Genomic DNA, 24,672 nt, shown 5'->3' on the forward strand with positions numbered 1-24,672 from the left:
ACAACTCAGGAGTTCTACAGTAAGGTTCTTTATCTAATAATGCAATTATATCCAGTAGTCTGCGAACAGCATTTGAAAAGAATTCTAATGATAATAAATTTTTTATGTTAACGAATTTCAGCCTGAAAAAGAGCACAACAAGAACCATTCAGGCAAAATCTGAGCATAATTCACTGTACTACACTAGTCACAGAATGAGGAAATTACACTCTGTATTTGTCCCCTGTCATTGTTGAGACTCTCAGCATCTTAAAGAGGTGGTTGTGTTGCACAGGGTGTTGGACAACATCTCAAAAACAGGCACAACTCCAATAATTTCTTCTCTATCAAGCAGCAGTGCACATGTCCAGGGCTTAGAATGCCAGACACTTCCTAGGACTGTAAGCACAGCACAGCAATCCAGCCAGAGACTATTAAATATGTTATAAATGGCAAATACATGGATATTATATTGGAAATACATATAAAACCAGAAATATTTATTACCATAGTACATTGGAATATTAAACAATATTAAAAACATTACAGATTCAAAACAAGTGCTCATATAAGTTTGGGGTTTTTTTGTTTACAATAAGGTGCATATGTAGATGAAAAGGCAAATTTATAATTTTTTTAATCACATGGGGTATATAAAACCAAACAGAACAGTTATAACAACCATAATACACTGTTCATTCTTAATTACTGGTCTTTTAGTTTCTAAAAGTAAATGTTTTGTCTTTTTAAGGCTTCAAATGCAAAGTAAAACAATCATGCAATAGAGTAGTAAACACCTGATTGCCAACACCATCTCCTTGAACATACATTTCTTTTGTTCAAAGTTTTGCTCAGCATTCCATATGTACCAATTAAAAGGTTTGGGGTTTCTTTTCCAAAGACAACAAAGCACAAGAACAAGAATCTGGTTTTGAGGCAGGATGCTGCCCCTGTATTGAGCTGCCCTCCCTGTCTGCATTAGAAATCCCTCTCACAAGAAACTATCAGTTCCCCAAACGGCAGGAGATGCAAACACAATGCAGCACATTGATCAAAAAGAGGACATCTCTAATATTTTTGATCCAATCTGATGCACAAGGATGCCCCTCAGAACAAGGGGAATGGCCTCAAACTGAAAGAGGGCACATCTGGAGCAGGTATTAAGAAGACATTATTCCCTGTGAGGGTGGTGAGGCCCTGGCACGGGTTGGGTATAAAAGCTGTGGCTGCCCCATCCCTGGGAGTGTCCAAGACCGGGTTGGATGGGGCTTGGAACAACCTGGGATAGTGAAAGGTGTCGCTGCCCAAGGCAGGGGGTTGGAACAAGATGATCTTTAAGGTTCCTTCCAACCCCACCCACTCTATGGTTCTGTCATATGCCAGAGCTGATGCTGACACAAGGAGAAGGGTTAAGGTCAACTGCACAACTTCATTACATAGAAAATCAAGTTCCAAATGCACCTACTTTCTTCCTCCCTCACTTCCACTCTTTCTACCTTCCAAAGCTATTTCTATCTGAGATTGCCTTCACTGTTTTCCCATGTAACCTCTGCCAGCTTCTTTCCCACACACAGAAAACTAGATACTGGCATGGTGGTTTCAGTAAAAAGTAAAACCACCACACCCACCCACAGCCACTTCCTTTTTCTTTGCAATGGATCTGTGACTTTTAGACACTAAAATAAAAGTTTCTGTATTCGTTAATTGTATTTCTATAGCACTTGATATGTGTCTTGATTCTGACATGCTTCTAAAGTAACATTCTTTAAGGTCCCAAAACCCACCCTCTTTACCCCTTTCTCCTACAAGAGGTAATAATTAGAAAAGCACAGCTAGTTTATTACTTTAACTGTTTGATTTTTCCTTTGCTTTTGCATTGTACCTCTCCACAGCAGAATAAACACTAAACTAAGAGTCAGAGGGCTCAGACTTTTGCTGAGTTGCAGAATACAAAGTAGATCAAGAACTCAAAACACTAAAAAAAAAACCAAACCCAAACAGAAAAGAACCCAAAATTTGATGCCCTTGCTTCTGGGAAGTGAAACAGAACTTGATGCCTTAATATAAGTTATTAATTTCACTTCACATGTGCTTTGGTTTTAATGGTTCATGAGAGTCTTTTAAAGAACCTTCCATTCACTAAAAGTATTAATAAGTCTTCTTATGAAACACATAAAAATTCTGTTGAAAATAAAAAAGGAGCTGTTTCTCCACAGGTAAATACTGAGGAGGAAATGTATTAAAATATAACATTAGTAGGGCATCAAAGCAGTAAAATGTTATGGAAGACTGTCCTGGTAATAGAAGCATCTACCCATTAGACATGTCATGCAATAACAAAGCCTTCTTAGAAGATCCAATTTCAAAGGTTTGTCTGTTTTAAGGAAACATTTTTACAAGGGGGGGATCAACTTACCCAGATTTTCACAGGAGGATTAAAATAGTAGCATGGAGAAAGAAAAGACTGCTGCAGCACTTTTATTGTTTACTTTTAGCTTCTATTTCTAATCTATTTAAGTTCCTGTAATGATGTTTCCAGGCTCATCAAAAGGGTAGATGTCCAAGCCACTAAGTGCCTACATGAATATCATGGTACTGTGTGTAAACACACGCTCATACTTGGCACCAGATAAGGTCTGACAGCTCCTCATGGAGCAGGGACTGACTTTTGTAAGAACCTCAAAATCTTGGGTGGCTACAGAATTAGATAAAGCACTTTTTGCTACATTTTTGGGGGGAGTTAAACACCTAAGAAAGGGTTTGGGCCAGGCATGGCCCAGGCTGGGTTCAAACACCCTGATGGAGGGCTCTCCAGGTGGCCAGACCACCAGGAGAGCAGGCTGTGGAGACAGAGAGCTGCTGCAACCTCCCCTTCTCCACAGGCTCCAAAAGCTGTCCTGGCCAGAAAGGAACTATAACCAGGGTGGCTGGGAGTGCACTGAGCTAGAATAAACAGTTTCCCTTGCTGGGGCTTCCACTGAGTTCATACCATAACAAAGCTGCCCCAAATCAGGCAGCTTTTACCACCTTGAATAAACGTGATGAATCCAGCCCAGGGAAAGCATAAAAGCAGTGAGGGAGTCTGGTGGGAAAAATGTGCTGCTTTTTTTTTTTTCTTTTCTAGACATCCCTAACAAGTTTTTCTTTTCTGTTTCTATATGAAGGATGAACAAGAGCCAGCATGTGCCCAGGTAGCCGAGAAGGCCAATGGCATCATGGCTCAGATCTGCAGTAGTGTGCCCTGCAGGACCAGAGCAGTGACCGTCCCCCTGTGCGGGGCACAGGGAAGCACCAACAGTCCTGTGGCCAGTTTGGGGAAAGACATCGAGGTGCTGGAGCGAGTCCAGAGAAAGGCAGCAGAGCTGGGGAAGGGTCTGGAGCACAAGTCTGATGAGAGAGCTGGAGATGCTCAGCCCGGAGAACATGAGGCTTTGGGAGAACCTTCTCACTCTCTACAACTCACTGACAGGAGGGTGTAGCCAGGTGGGGGTCAGTCTCTTCTCCCAGGTAACAAGTGACAGGATGCAAGGAAATGGCCTCGATTTGTGCCAGTGGAGGTTTAGATTCTATATTAGGAAACATTTTCTTCACAGAAAGGGCTGTCAATCACTGGAACAGGCTGCCCAGGGCAGTGGTGGAGCCACCATCCCTGGAGGTATTTAAAAGATGTGTAGATGTGGCACTGAGGGATATGATTTAGTGGCTGACCTCACAGTGCTGGGTTGGTGGTTGGACTCAATGATGTCAGAGGTCTTTTCCAACCTGAATGATTCTATGGTTCTATAATCTGATGTCACAGAGGGCAAGCAAACACTTCCTCTGTCTCAGCACAGAGGTATTTAACCACACTGGGACTGTGGATCACAGAGATCTGTGTGCCTGAAGTGCCAGAGACTTCAGTGTGTGCACATTGTGTATATGGGAGTGTAGCCCATGAGCAGCATAAGAGCTTTGGGATCCACATATCAAACTGGACCTAAGCATGGGCTGCACATTGGAGAGACCAGAGGGTCTGCGAGTGGGCTGCTGCTGGAGGGGCCAGGAGATCCACACAAGCTGCTGGGGAGACTCTGGGGCTGGGGATGGTTCAAGAGACCAGTTTGCATTGTGTGTCTCTGCATGTGAGGTCTGAAGCTCTCCAGCACTGTCTGAGCTTGAGGCTGCTGCATTTAGCAGAGACCAAGATATAAGTGCTCACCACGTACAGAACCAGCTACTGTTTAGACTGTTACAGTCTAAAACCAGGCAAGGATCCCATAGAATCACAGAGGACAGATCAACCACTAGATCTATTTGCACTGGCTGATATCTGGGCTCACATCTCCTCAGCATTGTAGGAACACACAATAAATTTCTTTTCTGTCAGCTGTTTGGCAGGAATACATTTGGAATATGGAGCACATTAATTCTCAGAGATGTTTCCATATTCTAAGCAAGTTGGACCAAGGGTTGGACTCGATGATCTCCGAGGTCTTTTCCAACCCAATCGATTCTATGATTCTATGATTCTATGAAAGTGTCCTCCTAAATGTATGAATTGGGAAGCTGACAGCCAGGTGGTGACAAAGAAGATCAGTTTTACAGCACTGAGCAAAAGAACATCCAGAAAACTCCCAACAATTTGAGGACCAGAAGGACAAGCACTGCAAACCATTTAAAATCAATAAAAACAAACTTTGGACAATCAGCAATACAATATTTTGAAATAATTCACCTTGGTACCATAAGACACTGGCAATGAAGACAAGGATAAAAATGTGGAGATCTGGTCCCTTCAGTAACAAAAAATTGGGAGACTACAGGTTTGTTTCTGATGAGTATGGGAACGAGCCTATCACTGCATAAGACATGCCAGCACCTTTCTCAAAGTCTGAAAAGCTAAAGTTTGCTCTTCTGTCTCCACTGTGTTTGCCACAGCTGCTGCTGAACAACTTGAGCAGCAGTAGGGACTGAAAGGAAAGAGATGAGTGGTGCCAAACCAGAGAATTGATCAGACACATCCAGGAGGACACTCGGTGCAAAGAGTGGAAGAGGAAAGAACAAACCCAGGTGGAAGGAACTGCCTTGACTAAAAGGATTATTTCAACAGGGGGAAAAGGGGTAAACAACAAGGTCTCTAAATAATTTTTACTTTATTTTGTATATACATTGTATCAGAGAGAGATGTGATGTGACAGGTTTCTGTTTTGTTGACTTCACTCCTTCCTAACACCTCAGTGAACTGAGACATTAACTTAAAAATTACATCATTTTACTTGCTATATTGACTGAGCTTAATGAAAGAGGGACCGAATCACAGCACTGAGTTATGTTAACTAAGCAGCACCTTCTACCAGTGCTACCTGGAAAAGTACTGGAATTTATATTGCTATTTACATGTTTATCTGCTCATCGGGTAACTTCCACCAAGGCCCTTTAAAAAGGAAAGGTAATCTTCATTCCAATCAGAGTTCATAGCTGACAAATTTATCTACTTGGATTAATGAAATCAAGTACACAGAGTCTTCATATCTTCCTGAACACAGTTCTTTACCAGGACTTGGTGCAAGTATGAGAGATACAAACTGCAAGTTGTAACTGTATTAGACTTCTCTATAAAGTTTAGAAAAATTATGTTTAAGTTACAATAAAAACAAGCATTCAAAACCTACAACAAGTTTTAACACAGGCACTACAAAAGTTAGGGCTGTACATATGGAGATGCACAGACCAGGCAATTTGTGCCTCAAAGTAAATCTATAGGGAGGTATGTAGAGAACTGTCTGTAATTCAGCTATCTGGATAACAGTAATTACATTATTTTGCATATCAAGTTAATTGGTATTGATTTCAGCATCTCTTCCAGCATTGCTTCCTCTACCAGGTCTTTTCTGTCTCTCCATCCCACCCCTTCCCACGGGATTTGCCCCCAGGTCGTATTCCTGTATCTCTCTAATGCTTCCAAATGCTTCTGATGCCTCCTCTAACTGCTGAAGGGAAGCCACATATTTCCCTTTCTCAGACCTTAGACCTATACTTTGCTGGACAGTTTGTCACATTTTCATGCCTAATAACTGAGGGATGTATCTCACCACCCTGATGATGTGAACAGCAGCAACTCCCTGCTTTCCTTCTATGAAGTCAAGAGAAGCTCTGGGAAATTACTAAAACTAATTACCATCTGCTTATTAGGCAAGTGGAGACATCCTATTGCCTCATTTAAATACCATCAGATTAACTCTTAAAAATTTGATTATAAATTACTGACTCTTTACTAAAAGGAACTCAGCTTAAGGAAAGCAATTTTCCCAAATGTGTATGGCAGTGAGAACAGCAAGCACAGGAAGAGACTGAAATGTCAGACACAAAATGGGGCATTTTCCAGGGTAAAATTAAGCTGTGATCGTGTCTGCAGATATTGGAAAAGCACAAACAACAAAAAGAGAAACATTACATAAATACCATTTAATTATTCAAAAGTACATAGCAAGAAGTAAAAGGATAAAATTTAGAAAAGGAACATTTAGAGCAAATTGGAAGGAATATATCTGAAAACAAAAGTCCTCTGTGGCCATCACAGGTGGAAGAGAAGAGAACTAAGCTTAACCAAAACTGGGGAGGGTCTTGTGATGTTAAACAAGCACAAATAAGGCAATCCCAATTATGTGAATTAAAATATTTTAAAAGGAGAAACTACCCCATTCTATCTTGCTATGTCAGCTGCAACTAACAGACAGTTGTTGGAATTCCATATCTGGAGTCTGAAATGAGCTTCACTGATGATATAATTACTAAAATTGGAAAACCAGGAAAAGACTTCATCATGAATAATTATTTTGAGCTTATTGATTTTTTTTTTTAATGCTTACTTAACAGTTCCCTATAGATACCTCTCAATTACCAGGGTGGAAATCATCATCCAAATGCATCAGTCAAGTTCATTGCTCCACTAAGACTTCAACAAGGCAAGACCTTCCTAAGAACAACTTTGTTTACCTGCAAATGGAAGCAGTTTGCTCCCCCCCCGAGTTTTGAAATGGTGAGGTCTGCCAGGCAGCAGGATTAACAATGCCCACCATCCTGCCAAAAGAAAAGTTCAATTCTTCTCAGAAAAAGACAAACCCTGTCCTTAGTGACACCACCATAAATCAAGACTAACACAAAATCCTTGGGGATAAATTTCAGAGATGCTAAAGTTTCCCAGCTCCATGGGAGGTCATTCTGTTTTGACTCAATAAAGTGTTTTAAGCATGAACCTTATGAATCATGTGCTTAAGCTGATCTTGAATGTTTCAGTAACTTGCAGAAACAAAAAATATCCTAAATTTTCCCCTTAGAAAGGGCAACTTTTGCTAACGTTTCTTTAAAAATGCTACAATATACACAGCAAGAATTTTCTATCTAGTTTTTGCCTTAATAAATTCATATTCATACCTGCAAAATCACTGTCTTACAGGACAGAAGAAGACAAAGGGAAGATATCACTATATCCCTTCTATTCAACAAATCTCAGACCAGGTGAGGTTAGACATGTGGTGATACCCAGTTCAATTCCCTGCACAAATCATTTCCTCGGGGCTGCATCCAGTTGGGGTTTGAGTTTCTCCAAGGATGGACACTCCAGAACCTCTCTGCTCTGCCTGTTCCCACACATTTGACCACCCTCACAGTAAAAAAGTGTTTTCTTTTAAGTGGAATTTCCTGTATTCCAGTTGGTGCTCAGTGGCTCCTGTTTGGTCACTGCCACTGTGCTGCCCCACAGGCACTTTGCTGCCACATGTCCAACTTTCCAGCTGCTCAGCCTCCAGTCCCTCCTGCTGGCTGGGGTATTCCCCCCTTGAGGCAATCCCTTGAAGGATTCCCCGTTATGGGACATCCGGAGGGTCATAGAATCATAGAATCGATTGGGTTGGAAAAGACCTCCAAGATCACCGAGTCCAACCCTTGGTCCAACTCTAGTCCATTTACCAGATCATGGCACTCAGTGCCACATCCTGTTGGCCCATTTCTCCAGCCTGGTAAGGTCCCTCCAAATGGCAGGACATCCATCAGGTCTGTGCCACTCGCCCCAGTTTTGCATCATCAGCAAACTGCTGTGGGTGCACTTGTGTCCCGTGATCCAGGTCCCTAACGAAGACATCGCCCAGCACTGATCCCAGATCAACCCCTGGGAAGCATCACCAGCCACTGCCCTCCAGAGGGACTTCATGCAGCTGGTATCAACCCCATGAACAAAGCCCATCAGCCAGTTTTCAACCTCACTATCCATCCTCTCACCTATTTCAGCAGCTTGTGCAAGGGGATGTGACAGGAGGCAGTGACAAAAGCCTTGCTAAAGCTGAGGCAAACAGCACTCCCTGCTTGTCCCTCGCACACTGCACTGGGTGTTTCATCACAGAAGGCCATCAGACTGTCATTTACCCTCCATAAATCCATGCTGACATCTCACCATCTCTTCCTTACCCTTAACAGGCTCAGAAATGGTTTCCGAGATGACCTGCTCAGGGATCAGTGTGAGGAGGACTGGCCTGTCATTCCCCAGATCCTCCTTCTTGACCTTTTTGGAGATAGAAATGGCCTTTTCTTCCTTCCGTGCCTCAGGAATGAACTTCCTCCAGCTGCCCAGTTGCCATCACTTTTCTTCACAAGCAATATCACACATTAAATCAAAGCAGAATCCTGTATATTATGTTGTGGGGAAAATAAACATGGAAATTAAAGTGTGATTTCAAGCAGAAAGTGGTGTAAGATTATCCATACTTAAACTTTTATGACTACAGTTAAGGCATGAAAAATGATTTCATGTATATAAAAATGCAACCTAGGAAATGCATTTGAGTAAAAGGTTTTTTAAGTGGTTTTTCCTCCCCCACGGTCAATATGCAAAATGTTGTCAATTTTGATGCAAGATGCTATAGAAGTCCACTTTCAACAAACTCTTTATGGGTATATATGTTTCAGAGTGAATATGGCTAAATTCCATCAAAACCTAATTTTCTAAGCTTTGCTAAAAGCTCTGCAGAATAATCTCTCTACAGATGGTTCCACTGAACCAAACTGGTCACTCTTTGTAAACTATGGGATTTTCAAACCCATTGGCTGAGAAGAAATTTGACTTTGTAAAACAAGTAAATGCTAGAATTTGGACAGCTCTGTCATAAAGGTGCTTTTAAAAGTTCTGCTATTAATGAAAAAAAAATATCTTTCATCCTGTGGTTTCTTCTTTTTTCTCTTACACTGTAGTAAACACTTTCTAACTGCTGCAAATCAGCAGATTTATCCCAACACAAAGCTGTGGCAAGACCCCTTTTCAGTGCCATTGTATACTAATCAGGATGCACCAAACTACCAGTTAACTGTCTTAAACATGAATTAATTTCACAAATCCCTACGACTGGCCAAGGAAGAAGATATAATTTATTCCAGTTGTATAACATAATATGTTCCATTCGCTCATTCACAAAGGGTTTCGGTTTTTCAGGAAATAAATGAGACAACTCGACTGTGCAGACTGGACTGGGATCAGTCACTTCTGCTCTAGGAAAAAGTTCATCTCCACAGTGTACCCAAACACAACTGGAATTCTACAAAGCCAAGAGAGATGAATTCTCAGTCTGCTCTCATGAGGACAGGGCGAAAAAGTGATGAGGAGAGCAGGAAGTCAAAACATCATTTCACTGTATATATATATTGTAAGTGTTAACCAAATGTGGAAATCCCTTGCTATTTCAAATCTAGATTAAAACCACAAGACAATTTAAACTAATCCACAAGATACAAAACATAAATGAGGATGCACGTTTTATGCTAATTTGGGGAGAAATAATATTATTCTTTTTTATATTCTTCAGAACATCAAGGCCGTTTTTCATTGTTTTAAAAACTCACATCATGACTTTATGAATGAGATCTGTGGGTGTTGAATGATGATAATTATATCCAAGTCTCAAACAACACACCTCCTTATCAGATGTTAACATGTTTTATAACATCATTTTTTGCACTTTCCTACCCTTCCTGAAGTCAGTGCCTGGAGAGGAGAAGCAACTTGTGCACAGGGGCTGTGTCAGAAAAAGCAAATTATCCCCCTGTGCTTCCCACTGCCAGGGGGTAACAAGAGCTCCACTGACAGATCAGGCTTTGCAAATTTGATTTATTTTATTAGCAAATTAAATTTAATTTTAATAGTAAACCAAAATGATATGAAAAGTCCACCTCTGCATGTAGGGAGGCTGTATTCTCATTCATCTGTGCAGTGCTTGTGTCAGAGAGGTGCTGCAGCATCACCAAGAATGGGGAGAAACAGAAAAAGGTGTCAAAAACATGACCTATCTCAAAAATATGGAATTAACTGAGACCAAAAGAGCCTTACCAATGCCAGCATTGCTCATGACCACTGTAAAGTCTAACCATGACATGAATATTTGCAGTATTTCTAGATTTATTTTTTTTAAATGTTATATATATTGACAAAGCAGCTTTAAAATACTTAATGTGACTTTTGGATCATCAGTGGTTGAGAGATCACAGCCTGGAAATCTGTGCTCTAAACTAAAATGAACAATTTTGGGGCAAGGCACTTCAAGTCTTCTACAAGTAATGAAGCACCACAACTCCCCAAAAATCAAACCCACTGTGAGCTGTTACAGGGGTTACTCTGTGTTCTCACTGAACCTGGGAGTGAAAAACAGAAATTATTTCTCCACCAGGGCACAGATAAAATATACCCACTAAGACAAAAAGATGCACGAAAATTAAAATATAGAATAGTTCTTTCAAATAGTTGGTTTTAATGAAGGTTTAACTTCAGAGAGTCACACCAATACTCTCACTTCTTCTGGGAGTAAAATTCTACCATAAGATTTCAATGATTGAAAAATGTATTTTATTTCACAAACTCAAACTATGCAACCTTCTCCCTAGAGTAAGAAACTGGAAGTTCTCTGATAAAATCTTTTCTGGAAAGTCAGGGCAATTTCATATCAATGGTGTGCTCCTTTTCCTGCTTTCAAATGGATTACTTAGATGTTTTAAAATGTTATAACCCACAATAATCTGTTCCAGGCACCAACGAGAAGGAAGAAAAAAGTTACAGAAGTCAAGATGTCGCCTGGAAGCACTTTATGGCAAACATTATAAAGATAACACAGAGCAGAGAAGCTCTGGTTCAATCCATTATAAATACCCCATTCTTCTTAAAATCACAAAAATGTATTTATAGCAAAGAACTCTCACACAGGCTTTTTCCTCCGAAGACTTCATTTAAGTACAATTTGGCAGAATTTTTGGAACGAGAAAAGAAGAGTTTTATAAAATATTGATGTTTTACAGTCACCCTGGTCTTGATCTACTGGCTAAAAAAACAAAAGCAAGGACTCTGGGAGATGACCACATCCGTGGCTACTAATTACACTTGAGCTTTTCATTTTGTCCAAAATGTGCTGCCTAGCAGCTGACCTGAGCACAGACACTAAACCATCACTCAGACAATTAATGTCTCATTAAAAACACAGGTTATTTTTATAGTTTATCACTGACCTGATGTCTTTTTTAACTAAATATATGGGATATAAAAAGCCAAACCCAACCCAACCCAACCAAACAAAATAAAACCCTCAAAGGGGAATACTGACAAAGGGTATTCCTATTTAGACAATCTATAGCTCAACCCCCTGTTTTCCTGTATGTCCAAAGGACAGTGTGGATGGCTGCCCTCCTTGTTTTTAGCCCAGGTCCCTCCCATGACTTCAGGAGGGGACAGAACCAGAATTAACAGGCTACACTGACCCCCTTGGGCACTAGAATTAATAAATAATCACTCCGAGTTCAGAGATGATCAAAAGGAAATAGGAAACAGCTCTCTTACATTTCCCAAAATAAATTATTTTCTTTTTTCCAATGAAAAGTGGCTCAGTGGAGAGCGGGAAAGAGAAGATGTGAATATCTGGACTTTAGAGAGATTTTTTCAAAAGCAAAGTAGCATAAGCACTTCAAGATCTTAATTTAAAAATTTAATTTTCAGAAGTATGAAAAATACTACATTCACAAGGGAAAGAAGCAAAATTAGAAGTACCAAATATGTGCTACCAGTTGAAATTTAATATATTAAGAACAGCGAACAGAAGAATCTGAAGTTACAGTGCAGCACATCCAAACTGGGGGTCAAGAATTAAAGGGAAAAAAGGGGGACAAGTGTCACTCTCATGGGGCTCCACAGAACTTCACAGGAGAGAAATGCATAGTTACTTATTTCACTTTGTTGATGATAGTTCAGAAGGGGTCACTGTAAAGGACAATGTGTTATTCATTCAAATTGGCCTTTAAAAAAAAGTCTTTTCTAAGCTTATTCAATTAAAAAAAAAACAAAAAACAACAAAAAACCCCCAACAAATTCAGGTTGTGCTCATTCAGGCAAAATGTGCATGACTTGGTATTTATTGGCAGGAATTTAGATTTGAATAACTGACAATTTGGAGAGAATTTACCATAAAATTATAGATGGATTGAATTATTATTAATACATGAATTATTTATTAAAAAAATTCAGGCTGCTCAAATAGGGGCAAAATAAGCAATCAAATAAAGCATTTCAAAAGTTGGAGTGGGTTTTTTTTTTTGGTTGGTTTGGTTTTTAATACACAGTGCACCCAGTGCTACCTCCAGTACATGTATGGCCAAACTTTGTGAACGAAGATATGGGCAGGGCTGTCCCCACGTGGGTGGGCCCTTCCAGCCTGCGCAGTGGATTTTAGGTGAGGCTCAGCGTGCGCAGAACTGGCCCCACCGTTTAAGTCCTGAGGTTCATCTGCCATGGCCCAACGAGCTTGGACAGTGACAGTGAAGTCCTCAGGACTGTCACAGCACCCGGTACTAACCGGGGCTGACCCTGCTGAGCATCCGAGATCTGACGGGATCGGATGGCAGGGAGGCTTTAACTGCCAGAGGACAGTCCCCGCTGAGACTCGAACTCATGACCTTGTGATCCAGAGTCCGGAGTGCTCACCATTACATCACGGGACCTGCAGTACATGAATCAACAAAGAAAATCATTATCGTGAATTCTGTAATTTGAGTTCTTATCTGTACCTGCAGAATACAGTGTGGAATGGTATCAGGTAAAATCCTAAATGCCTCCCTGCCATCCGATCCCGTCAGATCTCGGAAGCTCAGCAGGGTCAGCCCCGGATTAGTACTTGGATGGGAGACCTCCTGGGAAATGCCGAGTGCTGTAGGTTCTAGTCCTGAGGACTTCACTGGCACCGTCCAAGCTCGCTCGGCTGTGGCAGATGAACCTCAGGACTGAAACGGTGGGGCCAGTTCTGCACACGCTGAGCCTCACCTAAAATCCACTGCGCAGGCTGGAAGGGCACGTGGGGACAGCCCTGCCCAAATCTGCGTTCCCGAAGTTTGACCATACATACATACATATTTATCCAAACAGGCAAGCCAGGCAAAATTACTTATTGCACGTATCTATGATTGCAGAAGAAAAAATTCTTGAAAAAATTAAGTACATGACCAGCATCCTAAACAAAGCCCACAGACACTCAGCGTCAGTTTTTAGAATGAAATAAACTTCCAAAACAATTAATCTCTATAGACAAAAGCGAGGAGCTGACATGCTTGAGGGAATGACATTCAGCATCCCATCTTCCCCTTTCTCTCCCTCCTCAGGAGCCAAGGAAGCAATGGCTGGACTCGGGAAAGACCAAATTCTCCAAGACAAGCTGTGGTTTCACTCAATCACACTCTACAGAGGCAAAAGCAAACATAATTGTTCAGTATCATAATAAACAGAATAATAATTGATGTCTTCACGCTGCAGTTATTGAACACTTCTCATTCCCTTTCAGTTTCTGTCAGAGAGGAAAAGAGCAGGAGCAGCATTTCAGGGTACCATGGAGGGGCAGCCACGAACACTGAGCTATTCCCCTTTATTTTTCCCTTTCAAATCGCCTGACTGTGCTTCTATACCCAGGCACAGTCGCTGCCTCTCAGAGCTGCTGCTTGGCCTCGCTCAGCAGACAAGGGCTGGTGCTCGTGGCCGGGATTTGTGTGGTCTATGGTGAGCTCTGCTTCCTGGAAAATGTGTGGCATCATCCAGAGTTTATTTAGAACCCAAGTCTCTCGGGCACGCTATGGAAGTTTATTGTTTATCGCTGGCCAGGGAAGTTCTTCTGAGGTCAAGGTAAAAAGCGGGAGGTGATATTTGATATAAAGGCTGCAGTGCACAGGATGAGGTTCAGGCTGCAGTGGCCCCTGGAGCACTTTGCTGGTGGTCTGTGGAGATCTGGCCAGTGGAAGGTGCTGGCTTTCCCTGCTCCCAGCTGCTATATCATATTTGGGGTATTTTTAGCCTCACTTAGTATTTTCCTAATATTCCTTTTCCATGTAAGCAATTAGTGTGGTTACCAGGGATGGCAAGAGCAGTGATGTTCAGCTGCCAGGGGGAGAAGAAGGTGGTCCTTGAGCTGGGCACGGGAGGAGAGGCACGAGACAACCTCCCTCTTAGGAGGTGGGGGAAACCCCCCCAGAACCATGGTCTTTACACCTCTATTTCTCTATTCATTGGAATAAACAAGTTGATTTTGTTTTCCTCAGGAAATTCTGCTGACACAATCTTTATTATCACTGAGGAGGAAGGAGCAAACAAACAAGTTGCACCTTTTCAGCCTTCTGCTATGAAGTAAAAGCAGAAAGGAAAAAAGACCCCATGAAGCTGCAATCCCTGATTAAGCTTACAAAAAAGACCTAAGCAAGGTATAAATGGGATTTAAAAAAATGTGAAATTTCTGGTCTTGATTTTTTTAAAATCTTAGCTTCATACTACACCAAGAGATTACTAGGTACAGTAGAAATGTCTGCAGAGTTAACTCACCAATCTTAAAAGCAGAGAAAAACCTTCCAAAAACCATTTGGCCATGACCCAGCAGAATTGTTCTATTTTAACTTTTTTTTTTAAACGGAATTTTCTAGTGTTTAAATAAATTTCCCAGTTAGCCTCCACTGCCTTAATTCATATTTACTTACCTTCATCTTGCCTTTGACTAATTGAAAGAGATTCATTAAATCAAATGGAGACAACTTACATAATATTATATAAAAATATTAAATGGTTAATGTTTGCTGATCAAAGAAAAGTCTCTTTCTATACTTCTAAAATTTTCATTCTTATTTAATTATCCTTGAAACTACACTAACTTCAATTTGCTTATGAAGGTACAACTGAGAGCAGCCAGCCCCTAACCATGCAAACTTTACCTTTAAAGAAAAATACATTGAATATTTCAGAAGTTACAAATTAAAGTATTCAGCTTCTGAATTCAGCTAAACTTACAATGATGTTGATGTGAGTCTTATTTAGGAAAACAGTGCCTGAAGGTGGAGATTTGAAGTATTAAAGGGATCCTTGCCTCCCTCTGAAAGGCAGCAGAGTTCAGACTCCTGACGTCTCACTCTTCCTAAAAGACGGGGATATTTTTTACAATTCTCAGGAGCTTTTGCCTGATGCCTGGAAAACACCAAATCCCTTATTGGCTTTAGATGTCTGTAAGATTTCAACAGAACAGTCTCACTGAATCTCTTTCCAAGACTTTGCAACTGAGGGCCTTCCTAAACCTCAGCTTAAGAAGGATTTATGGAGACTAAATTTGCTCATCAATGGCTGACAGAGTAAAATACAAAATTGCATAAAGCTGGATGGAAAAAATCACTTCCATGTATGAGGGTTTTCCTCCCTTTTCTTCCCCAGAAGCTTAATCATCATCTAATGGTTGCTGTTCTTCCATCACTTTGACAGGGCGCAGACTGTAATGCTTAAAAATTAAAGCAACAAAAATATCAAGGTGGGGTGTTTTTTCTTTCTTTTCAAAATAACCTCACTGTATCCTGACTTGCAGGAACTTTTTCTGGCATCTGTCCGGACATTTCTAGAAAAGTAAGGAGTGTAAGGATGTTTTTAGAGCTACAGGAATATTTTTCTCTCTTTTTCCCCCCTCTCCTTTCCCATGAAGGCACTATCTACAAAGGTAGGTATGGAATAACACTCATCTTGAAACCCCAGCTCATCAAGATGGGAGGAAATGCAAACTGCATGGAAAGCTGTTTTCAGGGACATACTGTGCAACCATGAGCCTGCTTGGTATGTTCAGGAAATTCCCATGAGTTTTCTTAATGAAAAAAAAAATGACTAAAAAAAGATTTGCTGTAAATATCTCGTGAGCCATGATAAAGTACCTTATAAAATATAACTATTCATGAACTGTCTAACCCCCCAGAATTAAAACACTGACACTTTCTATTAAAAGGTGCTTAGTCACAGCTCACTAAGTATTTACAACGAATCATTTATTCTCTAATTTCATTGACTTTACTGTCATTAGCAAAAGTCAGAAAAACTTCCTGCATGTGTGTGAATGGCTTCTGTATGTAAACCACAGCTTGCAAAGCCAATTTTTTAGGGAGGCTGAAAGATTTTCATGTTATACAAGTAGGTCCTCCTCTTGTGTAGAAAACTATTTGCTTAAACTTCAACTGGATGCAAGTATTCAAATGAATTAGAACCAGAGGGCACAAGAGTAAATGGACATACCTCATGGGATAAAAGGGAAAACAGAAAGATGCACTTCTCCAAGTTCACCAGCTCCTGATTTCTATCAGTCAGTTTTCCAGCCAAATCCTGGCATCCTTTCTCTGTCTTTCTCTCTGAACTCGGCCAAGGAAATAGAAGCTCAAGCAAGGAGAGGGTGAATGAAAATTGCATTATGCAGCACTACAGAACCCATGTTAGCACAAAGCAATGTCAAGACTTGAGCTATTGGGACTGCCAGACACTTCACCAAATGACAACAGAAGCTTTTCTGCTCTTGTTTGGTGGGGAGGGAATGGGGGACTTGGGGTTTCTCTTCTAAGAACTTGATTGAGATGCTGCCTGAGCAAGTGAAGCTCAAATGGCTTTGCAGGGAGATGGGGTGCTTATAAAAATAAACAGGTATTTGTCAAAAAATGCAGGCTTTAATGCTATCAGAAATCAGACAACCTCCCACACTCGCACTGACAACAGAGCTTGTCAAAGACAGACTACTGTCAAATGTTGTGGTTTAACTTTTCAGTGAGGCTTACACTGAACCAGACCAATGGAGTTATGTGAACAGCTACATCTGAAAGCAGCCTTCATATCCAAGAGTGTTTTGTCCTAACCCTCAAACATTTCCATGGTTTGCTACCATTAATTTGTATGGTACTATCAAGGTTACTGCTATCCTCTTAGTGCCGTGATTTAGCAACACAGAATCATTTAGGCTGGAAAAAAATTTAAGATCATTGAGTCCAACCATTAACACACCACTGCCAAGTCCACCAGTACACCACGTCCCTCAGTGCCACATCTACACGTCCAAGTCTTTTAAATGCCCCTAAGGATGGTGAATCAATCACTTCCATGGACAGCCTGGCCCAGTGCTTGACCACCCCTTCTGTGAAGAAACTGTTCCTAATATCCAGTCTGAACCTCTCCTGGCACAGCCTGAGGCCATTTTCCCTTGTCCTATCGCTTGCCCCTTGGGACAAAAGGCTGATCCCCACCTGGCTACACCCTCTTCTCAGGAGTTGTAGAGAGCAATAAGGTCCCTGCTGAGCCTTCTCTTCTCCAGGCTGAGCCCCTAAAGCTCCCTCACTGCTCCTCATCAGACCTGTGCTCCAGACCCTTCCCCAGCTCTGTTGCCTTTCTCTGGACTCATTCCAGCACCTCAGTGTCCTTCTTTACATGAGGGGCCCAAACCTGAACGCAGGATTCAAGATGAGGCCCCAGCAATGCCCAACACATGGGTCTGGTCACTGTCCTGGTCCTGCTGACCCAGTCCAAGTGCCACTGGCCTTCTTGACCACCTGGGCACACACTGGCTCATATTCAGCTGCCATCAACCAGTACTCCCAGGGCCTTTTCCAACCATTCTACCCCCAGCCTGCAGCACTGCAGGGGGTTGTTGAGACCCAGGTAAAGGACTTGGCACTTCTCCTTGTTGAACCTCACACAGCTGGCCTTGGCCCACCAGCCCAGACCACCCAAACTGCTCTACAGAGGCTTCCTGCCCTCCTGCTGATCAACACTCCAGCCCAACTTGATGTTGCCTGCAAACTTGTCATGGGTGCACTCGACTTCCTTGTCCAGACTATTGATAATACTGAAACTCTTTCTCTGAAACAAACAAACAAAAAAAAAAAAGACAAAAAACCAACCAAACCCAAACCCAATTTCTGGCCTTCATACTTACCCTTCTCCTTTTTCTGGTAACACTGATAAGAAGGAAAGACCAAAAACCTTTCTGAAAATCAAGCACACCTCTAACTGGTAAAGAGAGAAGTTTCACAAAAAGTGGGTCAACCCATAGTCGCAGCTGTCATTTTTTGAGTTCTGATTCATAAAGAGTTATTCATACTTGACCACAAGGTTAGGCTGATGAAGAACTTTGAACTCTTTGAGATTACACACCTTCACTTTCCATGCTAACAGTGACCAAGCACCTTCTGGCATTTTATTTCATAAACTACACAGTGAGAGAATAAAAAGAAACTATGTGTGATCTGGAATCACTCCTGCCACTGTTTCCACAATACCTCTCTATTTCCAACAGCCAGACAGGAATATTTAGATTAAAACACAGACGGTTCACATGAGGCCACCCATCAACAACTAAAATCTGCTACTGCCCCTCCATTACCTTTGATTCAAAACAAATCTCATGTAATTAGTCTGATAGTTATACTTTGAGCTTCTGCCCTTAACAAAAAAAAACAAGAGCATGTTAAAGCACTAAATACTTCAAGGATATTTCAAATAACATAACCTACTTAATGCTATAGATTTTTAATGATTTGCATTTTGACTGTCTTTTTAACCAATAAGAATGGCAAGCATTGCATAATACATGATGAACACCTAAGAAGTTACATAGGTGCCACTAACAGTGATTTTTTAGTGTTTACTGATGAAAAGTAACACACTTAACATACCACAGCTGTCTATAGCCAGTGGAAGCCTGATGGTACCTTCTGGGTCTCTTGAATGTTTTTAGATTCCAAAAGGACTTTGGATGTTACTTTTATTTACCAAAGTATCATCACAAACTGCAAGGGCAAGTGGCAAATAATGCTGCTGAAAATACAAACCCCTTTGTTTTAAACCACTGATAACTTGAAAAAGAATCAGGCAGCAATGAATGACATAACACATATTTTGTCATTTTATGAGTAACACGAGGTGCTTCAGACAACACACCCCACCTTATCCACAGTTTATGGAAATAATTTTCTCATCATTTCATCCAAAGCCATAAGCAGGGTGAGCAAAACAGCTTGTACTGTCCTTACACGTGATTTTAATTCTGATTTTTTTTGTATAATAAAATAAGCAGAGGTATTTTGCTTGGGAAAGCACTACATAGGAAATATGGTTATGAGTTCAAATGCCTTTTCACCAACTAAAGAATCACAAGAGAACTACTGGTGAGATTGATTAATGTGCAAGCACAATGAACATACAATCACATCCTTGTATTTCTACAACATTCCTATATTCCAATTAATGGAACAGCCACACAGGTAAAGCCCAAAGAAAAGACTGGCATGGATTATCATGTTGAATGTGGGGAACCATGAAATAACAATTCAGTACAAGAATATTTTGAGTCTCCAATTAAAGCTTTCATAAATAAGTTTTCAAAAAAATCATTACATATTATATCTGTGGCAAGCAACGAAGCTGATTATGCTGGGGTTTAGCTGGCAAAGTAACAATTCTAAAAAAATTCTTCCTATAATTCCTATTTGTTTCAAACACAGTTGTCCATATATTTTTAAGTTCCCTTTCCTAAATTGCATCAGCTGCTGTAAACAGTGGCAGTACCTCTTAAGCAGCCATTTCAGATACAACTGATCTATCTGAGTGCCTGCAATCCAAAACGGATGAGTTCCTACAACTCGAATAATATACTAAGGTTAAAAATACATCAACTCGTGTTTTAAATAATTTTACCTTCACTGTAACTGCAGCTCATGCATACATAAGTCAACAGATACTGAAAAGTGTAGTAACTTGCTGTGGTCACACCTCGATGTCAGATGTTTGTATACAACTTGGAGAAACTGGAATAGTGATGTGAAAATGTGGAATCACCGGAATCATCATTAAACACTGCTAAAAATACACTTTACTAAACCAAATAGAGGGAAGCAGAAAGAATTGACTCAATTACTGAAGCTTCTACTGTTGTGGTTTCTTGTGCTTACCAGGAGCAAGGCAGCCTGAGCTCCAAATATCACACCGACCTTTACAACAAGCAAAACCAAATCAGGTTAGATGAGGATACAAAGGGGACTGTTTAGTTCCTCTCTTGGCTTGGTTTCCATCCAGCCTGTACACTCCGAAGGCCTTTAATCTCTTAACTGCTGTTTCATTAGCATCTCTACAGAGATCCAGGGTGCTTAGCATATCTGGGAGGCTTTCATGTGCTAGGAGTTGAAAAGCTTCACAAGAGAAACCAACAAGCCCCAACAAAGTAAGCCCTGGCACAAAATACTGTACCATTTTGAGTTTATAACATACGAGCACCTTGTTCCCATGCCTGGCACTGCAAAATGTGGTAAAAGAACCATCCTAACTTGCTGACCAAAGCCATAGATAACAGATACTCAATACAGAGTGTAAATGCCTATAATCACTTCACCAGAGGAAACACACTGACAACCCACAGGCCTGAGCTCTGCTGGAGCATCAGGGAGGCACCAGCATTGTCAGAAAGCTTTGCAGCAAATATGATGCAGTGGAGTCATTAAAGTTCTTGTGAAACCTCTTTTAATGTCCCCAATGAAGAAGTAAACACGACCTGAAGACCATAGAATCATAGAATCGATTGGGTTGGAAAAGACCTCCAAGATCATCGAGTCCAACCCTTGGTCCAGCTCCAGTCCCTTTACCAGATCATGGCACTCAGTGCCACGTCCAATCTGTGTTTAAAAATCTCTAGGGATGGTGAATCCACCCCCTCTCTGGGCAGCCCATTCCAATGCCTGATTACTCTCTCTGGACAGAATTTTTTTCTGATCTCCAACTTAAATTTCCCCTGGCAGAGCTTAAGCCCATCGTGCCATGAGGGTGTGCTTGGTCCTTACTCAGCACAGGAAGTTCCCCTGCCTCTTTCAGCTTTCTGAAGACTCCCAAGATTATTCAAAAAGTTTATTTTGCTTTACAACATTACATTCACAAAGGAAAACCCATATGGAGTCAAATGCATCCATCTGCAGTGTTTTTATTGCTAAATTAAATGACTTTCAACATGATTTTCAGGTAATGATATCACCAGGGGTAAGACAACAGAGTCTGAGCTGCACTCTAAGGAAATGCAGAAGAAAATTTGTAGTTTGGAAAAGGAAGTGGGAAATGCCACTGGAAAGCCCTTTGTGTGCCAGCCAGAGCTACAGGCTGCAATCCTGTCACCAAAATACCCCCTTGCAAGGCTGGGACTCGCATAGTTTTCAGAGGGCAATCAATCAGCCAGCAGTCCTTGCACTGCCTCAAAGGATGAACTTTTATCAGCTCTCAGGCAAAGAAAAACTCATCTTTTTTTTTTTCCTTTTCCTTTCATATTTCTACCCTCTCCCCTTTTCACCTTAAATAATGTTCAGAAACGTAACACTTTCCATAAGCATCTAATCCATGAAAACCAATTACATGGCATGTGGTGAAAAAAACATGAAAATGCCAATAAAACAATGGCATTCAAACAATGAAAAACCTTTTATGATCATTAAGAGGTTCACCTTTTGAATAGGACAAAATGCAGCCTTTTCTTTACTGTATTTCTTTCACTTCAAAACACTTAAGTAAAGGATAACCACTCAGAAATAGAGTAATTAGAATAAAACTGCCATCAAATATCTAAATGCTGCAATGGCAAGTGACAAGATCCCTACAAGTTTTGCCTTACATTGTCTTATATTCTGGAAAAAAAATCACTGAAATTTTAGGAAAAGCTGCTTGAAGATGTTGAAGAACCATATTCTATTTGTAATACAACAGTTGTGACTGATTGAGGCTTAATGAGAGACTGATGAGAGACAAGTACCTCATGTGAAAGAAAAGAACAAGTACATCAAGAGTTTCATACCCAGAAAACAAAACCTTATGGAAGACCTTTAGAAATGCCTCAAAACCAAGACTTTACACTTTCCCTTGCAGGCAGGGAGGCCCTGCAGAGAGACAAATTAGAGGGCTGGTTTCTGCACCTGGGATGGGGTAACCCCCGATGCACAGACAGACTGGGAATGAGATGCTGGAAAGCAGTGCCAGGATGGGGTCCTGGGAGTCCTGGTCCATGGCCAGTTGGTCACAAGTCAGCAGTGCCCTGGCAGCCAGGAGGGCCAACAGTGTCCTGGGGACATCAGGCAAACCATCCCCAGCCAGGTGAGGGAGGGGATTGTCAAGCTCTGCTCTGCACTGGGGTGGCCTCACCTGCAATATTGGGGCAGTTTTGAGCATCGCAATAAAAGGAAGATACTGAGCTATTGGAGAATGTCCAAAGGAGGGTAATGTGGATGGTGAAGGGCCTTGAGAAGAGGGTGAGGAGCAGCTGAGGGTACTTAGTGTGTTCAGATGGAGAAGAGGAGACTGAGGGGCTACCTCATTGTAGGTACAACTTCCTCCTGAGGGGCAAAGGAGGGGCAGGCGCTGATCTCTGCTCTGTGGGGACCAGGAACAGAACTCTATGGAATGGCCTGAAGTTCTCTCAGAGGAGGTTTAGATTGAATATTACAAAAAGGTTCTTCCTGCTAGAGGGTGGTTGGGCACTGAACAGGCTCCCCAGGCCAGTGGTCCCAGCACCCGAGGCTGCCAGAGCTCAGGAAGTGTTTGGATGATCCTCTGGGGCACATGGTGTGACTCTTGGGGATGGTCCTGTGCAGGGACAGGGTTGGACTTGATGATCTTTGTGGGACCCTTCCAACTCAGTATATTCCATGATTCTGTGAATTTACTTTGGCCTGTAACAGCACTGACACAGAGCCTGACAATGTCAAGCTGCCATGTCACAAGAGGACGAGCCCCAGAAGTCACCCAGCCCAAATGTGTGCAAGATCCGAGGGCACCCACAGGGCAGCCCCAGTGCCTGCCCCTTTTGCATACCCTGCCTGCTTCCCCCCAGCCCTGGATGTGGTGGCCCAAGGAAAGCCACATCCTAAGCCACAGCCTGGCAGGCACCTGGGCTAACTCTTCACACAGGATGGCAAAGGGCATTAAATTTACCAATGTCAGGTGGATGTCCTCAAAATTTGGATAGAGTTTTTAAATAACAAAATTACTGCATCCTTTCTGACCTGTCCTGCAACAATGGCAATGCAAAAGAATGAGCAGCTCTTTCCTGAACCCTCACCATAAAATTTGAAAGGGCAACTAAGAAAGGGGTATGGGAAGAGTTTTGCCTACTCTGCTTCAGCATAGATTTAATGAAGACAAATTACCATTTCATGATGTCACTTCTCAATACACTACACATTCTTAAGACTCAATGACACTGTGGAGCAAGACCAGAGGAGGCCATGAAGATAATTAGAGGGATGGAACCCCTCTCCTATTGGGAAAGGCTGAGAGAGTTTGGGGTTGTTAAGCCTGGAGAAGTGAAGGCTCCAGAGTTACTTAGAGCCCATAAAGGGGCTTCAAGAGAGCTGAAGAGGGACTTTGGACAAGGGCCTGGAGGGACAAGACAAGGGAGAGTGACTTCAAACTGACAGAGAGAAGGTTTAGATTAGATATTTGGAAGAAATTCTTCCCTGTGAGGGTGGTGAAGTCCTGGCGCAGGCTGCCCAGAGAAGCTGTGGCTGACCCATCCCTGGAAGTGTTCAAGGGCAGGTTGGACAGGGCTTGGTGGGAAGTGTCCCTGCCCATGGCAGGGGAGTTGGAATGAGATGAGCTTTTTATTCTCTTCATGCAACTGCTCACAGAGCTGGGGGACAAGATGGCTTTGAGTGTGTACATATGATAAAAGGATATTTAAAAGAGGAAATACCAATCAAATCTCCTTCCATCCATCAGCAACATTTACTATAGGGACCACTAACAAAGGATTATAAATTACTCTTCATACCCAGCTTGAAAAATGACACCATATTATCTTTTCTTCTGCAAAGTTAAAACTGTCTGCTACTGAAGCAGCTGATTTTTAACTGTTCTTTAACTTCTGAATTTACTGCCTTGTTCCTGAGAAGATATGAAAATTTAAAATCATTGACATAAACATGTAGAATTGTATCTTCCTTCAGTTGATAATGCACAGGCAAGTATGTTGTAAGAAATCTGCTTTTAATTGGCTTGATAGAAGAACTTTTGTAAATAAAGTATGTTATTAGTTCTTACTCCAAAGGCTGTAAGTAGAAGTTGCCAAAAATAGTTTCCATGGTGGCAAATTCTGTCAACTCTCACACATTTTACTGAAAAATATATAGTATTTTGTTAACTTCCTTGCAAAAACAAAATAGAACAAAGTGCTAGACTTTGTTATACAGTCAAAAAATCAGATTCAAAACCATTCAGGAAATAAAAGAGAGGTTGAACTTTATTTTATTTCAGGCCCTTTGGGTCAGAGAGCAAATAATAATTTAACAATAACAACGATTCAATGCATTGATTTGTTTCATGTTATCAAGCAACTTTCTTACTTGTTCTCC

At 41.4% G+C, this 24,672-nt stretch overlaps 1 protein-coding gene across 3 annotated transcripts in view; it reads right to left on the bottom strand.

Moving 5' to 3' along the window:
- The window catches only part of SUPT3H (SPT3 homolog, SAGA and STAGA complex component), a 279,283-nt gene that overhangs the window by 142,216 nt on the left and 112,395 nt on the right, over positions 1-24,672 (bottom strand). The window contains exon 1 of one of the 3 annotated variants that reach the window (XM_071548210.1): positions 6,955-6,973. The exons of the other annotated variants lie outside the window; for them this stretch is intronic. The gene's annotated coding sequence lies outside the window, so the exon portion shown is untranslated. Of the gene's footprint in view, positions 1-6,954; positions 6,974-24,672 lie in introns of those variants that run through there. 3 annotated transcript variants of the gene reach the window in all.

Source organism: Pithys albifrons, chromosome 2, assembly GCF_047495875.1.
Source record: "Pithys albifrons albifrons isolate INPA30051 chromosome 2, PitAlb_v1, whole genome shotgun sequence".
In the NCBI taxonomy this organism is placed as follows: Eukaryota; Metazoa; Chordata; class Aves; order Passeriformes; family Thamnophilidae; genus Pithys; species Pithys albifrons.